The following is a 7,728-nucleotide window of genomic DNA, read 5'->3' on the forward strand; positions in this document are numbered from 1 at the left end:
GCTGATTCTTGATCTTGAAAATATTGATGTAAAGATTGATGATGAAGATCAAGCGCTGTTACTATTGTGTGCTCTGCCTCGATCACATGCTCACTTCAAAGAAACTCTCTTGTATGGAAGGGAGTCCCTGACGTTTGAAGAAGTTCAATCAGCCCTGTATTCTAAGGACTTGAATGAACGAAAGGAGCATAAACCTTCGACTGTTGGTGAAGGTTTGGCCGTTAAAGGAAAATTCTTGCGAAAGAATGGTAAGTTCGACAAGAAGGGCAAAAGCCAGTCGAAGTCTTACAGTGGCGAAGCATCTGGCATTCGACAAGGAGGGTCACACAAGAAAGGTGTGCCCTGAATGCCTGAAAGATCATGGAGGCAAGGATAATGGCAATGCAGCCATTGTTCAAGATGATTTTGAATCATCTGATGTTCTTGTGGTTTCAAGCAGTGACTCGAGAAGAGAGTGGATTATGGATTCAGGTTGCACTTGGCACATGACTCCAAACAAAGACTTGTTCGAGGAATTATGTGATCAAGATGGTGGATCAGTATTGCTGGGAAACAACAAGGCTTGCAAGATTGCAGGTATTGGATCTATTAGATTCAAGCTCCATGATGAGTCAATAAGGTTGTTGACTGAAGTCAGGTATGTTCCTGATTTGAAGAGAAATCTGCTTTCTCTTGGTGAATTCGACAAGAAAGGATATGTTTTCCAAGGAGAGAAAAGTATCCTAAGAGTCATGAAGGGTTCGAAGGAAGTCTTGAGAGGCGTGAAGAAACAAGGCTTGTATACCCTTGAGGCTGAAGTTGTAAGTGGTTCGACAAATTTTGCATCCACGAAACCTTTGACGAAGACAGAAATCTGGCACATGAGATTGGGCCATGTCAGTGAAAGGGGTCTGGTCGAATTAGGGAAACAAAATCTACTTGGTGGAGACAAAGTCGAAAAGCTGAAGTTTTGTGAACCCTGTGTACTTGGAAAATCTTGCAGAGTGAAGTTCAACAAAGGCAAACAAAGAACACATGGATCCCTTGACTACATCCATGCTGATCTTTGGGGGCCTGCAAGGTGTGCATCACATTCTGGGGCAAGGTATTTCCTATCCATAGTAGATGATTATTCTAGAAAATTATGGGTATTCATCCAGAAGACTAAGGATGAAACTTTTGAGAATTTTAAAAGTTGGAAGACTCTAGTTTAAAATCAGACTGGCAGAAAGGTCAAGAGGTTGAGAACCGATAATGGCCTTGAATTTTGCAATGAGGCATTCGACAGTTTTTGTGCTACCTCTGGTATTGCAAGGCATAGAACTACTGCACGTACTCCACAACAAAATGGTTTGGCTGAAAGGTTTAATCGAACTATTTTGGAGAGAGTCAGATGTATGTTGACTAGTGCGGGGTTAAAGAAGGTGTTCAGGGCTGAGGCTGTTGCGACAGCAACATATCTGATAAACATATGTCCTTCGACAGCGTTAGATATGAAGACACCTAAAGAAGTTTGGTCGGGACATCCACCAGATCTCGACAAACTAAGAGTATTTGGCTGCGTAGCCTATGCTCACATTAGGCAAGACAAGGTCGAACCTAGAGCTCTGAAATGCATGTTCATGGGATACCCTGAAGGAGTCAAAGCTTATAGGCTATGGTGCCTAGAGCCAGGTCACAGGAGGTGTATCACCAGTCGAGATGTAGTTTTCAATGAAGCTGAAATGGCTTTCAAGAAAACTGACGATGGTCGAAGAACAGAAGAGCTGGAACAGGTAGAGATTCCTGTTGAGGTGGAGCATGTTGATGCTGAATTGCATATCCCTGATGAAGTCGAAGAAGAAGCAGAAGATGCTGAGGAAGTTGAGGAAACTGACGATGACTACCTATTGTCGAGAGATAGGTCGAGAAGAGTCATCAAACCACCTCAGAGACTTGGGTATGCAGATCTTATAGCTTATGCATTAATCTCTGCCAGTGAGGTTCTTGATGATGAACCTAGAGATTATAAGGAAGTTATGAGGAGTCAAAATAAGACTGAATGGCCGAAGGCCATGGATGATGAGATGAAATCTCTTCATGATAATCACACTTGGGAACTGATCAAGAAACCTGTTGGGGCAAGGTTAGTCAGTTGTAAATGGATTTTCAAAGTTAAGGAAGGAATTGAAGGAGTGACGTCGAAAAGATACAAGGCAAGACTGGTCGCAAGGGGTTTCACTCAGAAAGAAGGTGTCGACTTCAATGATGTGTTCTCTCCTGTTGTGAAGCATAGGTCCATTCGAATGTTGCTTGCCATGGTGGCACAGTTCGACCTTGAACTGGAACAAATGGATGTGAAGACTGCGTTCTTGTATGGTGATTTAGATGAAACGATCCTGATGAGGCAACCTGAAGGGTATGTCGAAAAGGGAAAGGAAGATTATGTGTGCAAGCTAAAAAGATCTTTATATGGGCTGAAACAATATCCTCGACAGTGGAATAGGAGATTCGACAAGTTCATGGCACACATAAGTTTCATTAGAAGTCAGTTCGACCACTGTGTTTACTTCAGATTTCGACCTGGTAATTCATTTGTTATTTTGTTGCTTTATGTTGATGATATTCTCATAGCAAGCAACAGTGTCGAAGATGTGATGAGGGTGAAGGCTGAACTCAATAAGGAGTTCGATATGAAGGATCTGGGAGCTGCTTCCAGGATTCTTGGAATTGACATTCGAAGAGATAGAAAGAAGTCGAAGTTATGCCTATCTCAAGAGGCATATCTACGGAAGATTCTTGAAAAGTTTGGTATGTCGAATTCGAAGCCAGTTGTGACTCCAACAAACCCTCAGTTCAAGCTGAGTATTGATCAGTGTCCCAGTACTGATGTCCAAAGAGCCTATATGAATAGCATCCCATATGCTAATATAGTCGGTTCTTTGATGTATGCTATGGTTTGTACTAGACCCGACATAGCATACGCAGTAAGTCTTGTAAGCAGGTACATGGCGAATCCTGGAAAGGCTCACTGGCAAGCATTGAAGTGGATTTTAAGGTACATAAATGGGTCTTTGAATAGAGTCCTAATTTATGGTGGAGCCTTGGGTGAAGATGGTAAAGCAGTAATCGAAGGATATGTCGACTCTCATTATGCAGGTTGTATGGATTCCAGGAAATCTATTTCTGGATATGTTTTCACTATGTTTGGCACAACAATTAGTTGGAAAGCAACACTTCAGAAGGTTGTTGCTCTATCAACCACGCGGAGTATATTGCATTAACTGAAGCTGTGAAAGAAGCATTGTGGCTTGAAGGTTTTGCGAAGGAGCTGAAACTTCAAGGTCGAGGTATCACTGTTAAATGTGATAGTCAAAGTGCAATACACCTGTCGAAGAATTCAGCCTATCATGAGCAAACTAAGCACATTGATGTGAGGCTACATTTCGTCAGAGGAGTAATCGAGCGTGGAGAAGTCCAAGTGCTGAAGGTTTCGACTGAAGACAATGCTGCTGATATGATCACCAAGACATTACCGAGTTGCAAGTTTTTCCACTGTATGCAGTTGCTAAAGCTGCATGAAGAAAGCTAGTTTGTTCCCTTGATGTTGTAGAGTTAGATCCAAGGTGGAGATTTGTGAGATATTGGATCGAACTCTAGTATGGCCGAAGGGTAGCTTCTTGGTTCGACAGGGTTAAGCATGAAGTTGAAGGTTGTTCACATGCTTGTGTCGAAGATGCTAGGGTTGTTAGCATGTTAAATTAGGTTTAGTGTTTAAACCCCTAATTTGTTAAGTTAGCTTGTTTATTAAGTTGGCTTGTGTAATGGGCCTTGTGGAAAAAGCCCATTAGTTAGTATGTTAGGTTTTATTATAAATAGCATACTAGTCTCTCATCATTGCTAAGCTGCAAATCCTAATTTAGGGTGAGAGAGGTTATTTGTTATTCTTGTAAACTTGTAATCTTGTTTTAAGAGAAAGTGAAAGAATAACGGTTATAACCAATTATCGTGTTCCTCTTCTTCCTTGTCCTTTATTCTTCCCTTGGTTTATACTTTGTTCTTGCCATTGAATTCACAACAAATAAATTATCAATTATTCCTCTCTTCTAAAAAAGATTATTTTCTCATATCCTCTGCATCATCGATCATGATCAACACAACTTCCAACCACATATTTTTATCTCTAAGTAAATTGTGTTAAACCAAAATGTTTAAACAACATTCTTGAAGAACTTATACAATACTATCCATCCAAAATTACGCAGACACCTCACTCACAAAAGATCTTTCCTCACAAAAACATTTGGCTATAAGAACTAGTGAGAGAGAGTGAAAATGAAAACCTAGAGAGAGTGTGTGTGTGTGTGTGTGTTAATACACAAATGAGTACTAGATGAAATGAAACGAGGAATGAGACCTCTATTTATAGGCTTGAAATCCTCCAAAAGAGGAAACAATATTAAATAAAAAATGTCTGTTACTAATTGATTAGACCAATCGATTAACTCATTTAAATGTAACGACTATGAGTTCCAAAATAGGTAAGCAATGATATATAGCCATTTCAAATCGATTAAGTGCAATCAGATAGCCTTGTTCCTCAAGAACGCACCAATCTAATCGATTGGCTTAATTAATTAGATCTAGTTAAAAAATTATTTTCCAGCTTTTTGAATGCTCCCAACATTTTCTATACAACTTCTATATATACTTCTCAAAGTTTATTCTTTTAAAAACAATTTAAAAAGGTTTTAATTGTGAGTGTATGTGTGTTTGTGAGCGCTTATAGCCATATACTTCTATAAAGAAAGAACTTATGCTTTTACAAAAGTTTCACTCACTTACTAAATTGGGATAACTTCCCTAAATCCGTGTTTGATGTACTCATTGCGTTAACATTTTGTCTGAGATCTCCCGAGGCTTTTGATATAATCAGTTTGTCTGCCTTTGTCTGAACAACCTTTGTTGATGTCTGAAGCTTTATCTGAAAAATTTGTTAATCCTTTATCAAACTCATGGCTTGCATCTTTAATCCCTTAAGTACATTGGTTAACTTTCTTAATGGTTCTCTCTTTACTATGGTGAATGTTATCTTTTGTAATATTTTAAAGTTGTCATCATGTTGCATCTTTATCATGCTGAATATCTTCACAGTTGTCATCATCAAGACATAACTTATTACTTGTAAAACAAGGTTCCACATTCTCCCCCTTTTTGATGATGACAATCATCTCTCAGGGGAGGTAGTAAAAGAAATAAAGTAATATTTTTGGAGTGGTAATACTCCCCCTGAGTTAGATATAGTGTATACCTACCCCCTGAGTTAGATAAAGTCTATACCTCCCCCCTGAGAGTATACTTCTTCCCTTTTGTCGAAATCAAAAAGGCGGGTAAAAGATGCAAATATGATATTCTCATGTATTTCTAATTATGTCATGATAGATAATTATGAGCATACATGTAACTTATTCATGCAATCATATTTCAAATCTAATGTAGCAATAACATGACACAATGCATTTGACATATATAGAAAATATTTAGCAAACATATCATAGAGAATATCATGGTATAGTGAGTAATAATGTCATAATAAATATTACAGCATGTATCCTATATGTCAAGCAAGTTTTCTTCAAGTATTATTATTATTATACATGGCATTTAATCCCTAATATTAGTTTTAACAACAATCTTATGTTACAAACATGACATGCATATAGGCAAGAAAACATATGAAGTTTTTTAGGACAAATATCATGGTATAGAATATGTCGTACTTGAGAGAAACATTTTATCTTTTTCTAAAGTGTGCGCAAACAAGACTTCCTAAGATATATATTCAGGCATGTCATGATATGGGACAATTTTATACATAACATGGGTATCATGGCATATTTTATCATCACAATTAATATAGATCATGTGATAGGTCATCATATTACTTTTCATGCAAAATGTTGAACAAATTATGAAATGCATAGACGAGTAGTGATGAGAGAAAGTTATGCATATCAAAGATTATGTCATAACAAGAAGCATGTGTTTGACAATAGATGTCCGAAGTAAGTTTTCCTAAAATGTATTTAGGCATAGCATAAGGTATTATACTTAGAAGACAAGAAACAAGATTCCTTAATACATACTCAAGCATGACATCAAGATATTTGTTCTAGGCTGAAACACATATTCATAGTATAATGAGGAAAATGTCACACTTAGTGGGAAATCATATATCAACTATCTACCTAAGATTATAACATGCCACTAAACTCCCTATATTACCCTTCAAGCAAAATAAAGTTTACACTACACAATGCCCTTTTACGTAATTGACTAAATAAATTTGTACTACCCAATCATATTTTTCTTTTCCTCCAAGTGGCACATCTATTTGTCAAATCTTCATGATTTCCCTTCTTTACCCAGGTAAAGCTTTTACACATATTTCAACTTTTTCATTTCCTTCTCAAACACCACAATTTTCTCTCACCTAAACACTTCTCTTTATCTTTATCATTTATATAATATTATACATATTTTAGAATTTATATAATTTTTATTTATTTTAAAATAAATAAATTAATTTTAAATTTTAAATTTAGATGTGTAACAAAATTCTATCATTTTTTCACGGGTCACTATCATGCAATACCTTTTTTTATTTTACTCTATCATTTATATAATATTATACATACTTTAAAATTTATATAATTGTCATTTATTTTAAAATAAATAAATTAATTTTAAATTTTAAATTTAGATGTGTAACAAAATCTATCATTATTTCACGGGTCAGTATCATGCAATACCTTTTTTATTTTAATCAGCATAATGTTTGTAAATGTTTATAGTTATTAGTGATATTTATAAATATTTATAGATATTAAACATAATGAATTTATCATGTTGGTGATTTTCTACATACTTATTTTTAAATATTTGCAGTTATTGGTACTCTAAATTTTTAATATTGTGAATAATCATATTTTAAAAGTTTCTACATTATATATGAAAACACCTCTTAATCAGGATTCAAATTAATTAACATATATGTACACTTAATATTAATTTCATATTGACCTGGACTTAGAATAAACCTTAATTAAAATTTTTATCGGTTTATTTTATGTTTTATTTTTAATAATTAAAATAATATTATTTTATGGGTCACTGTCATCATAATTCATTTTTTATTTTAATTAACAAAATATTTGTAAATATTTATAGTGATTAAACATATTGGATTTACCATGTTGGTGATTTGCTACATATTTATTTTACCTGTGCGGACGCACGGGTCTTCTACTAGTTTATTCTAAACAAGGTTTCCTAATCTTTACACATGGCATAATTGCATATAAGACACAGATGGCATAGATAGTGATGAAGCATGTATGTGGTATAGGAAATATTTCTCTAGATGGTACATATATACATATAAGGTTTTCAAAAACATGTATAAGCTTTTCATCTTAAGGTATGCCTAGCAAGGATATTCAAATCATTGCTTAGAAAGTGTCACACTTTTTGGGAGATAAAATTTTTACTTGTGTGACAAGATTTTTGGTAAGATATCTAATGGTATTCAGGGTAAAAACAAGGTTGCATAATTTAGTTTTTGTTTTAAGCATAGTCATTATTAATTTTTGTAGAGCAGATATATTAGGAAAATAAAGATAGAATAGTTAATAGAACAAAAACACACTTATATTATTTGAAGGAAAAATGCATTATAACAAGGAAAGGAAATGCAAGAAACAAACAAGA

The sequence above is a fragment of the Vicia villosa genome, unplaced genomic scaffold (assembly GCF_029867415.1).
Source record: "Vicia villosa cultivar HV-30 ecotype Madison, WI unplaced genomic scaffold, Vvil1.0 ctg.000257F_1_1, whole genome shotgun sequence".
Classification (NCBI taxonomy): Eukaryota; Viridiplantae; Streptophyta; class Magnoliopsida; order Fabales; family Fabaceae; genus Vicia; species Vicia villosa.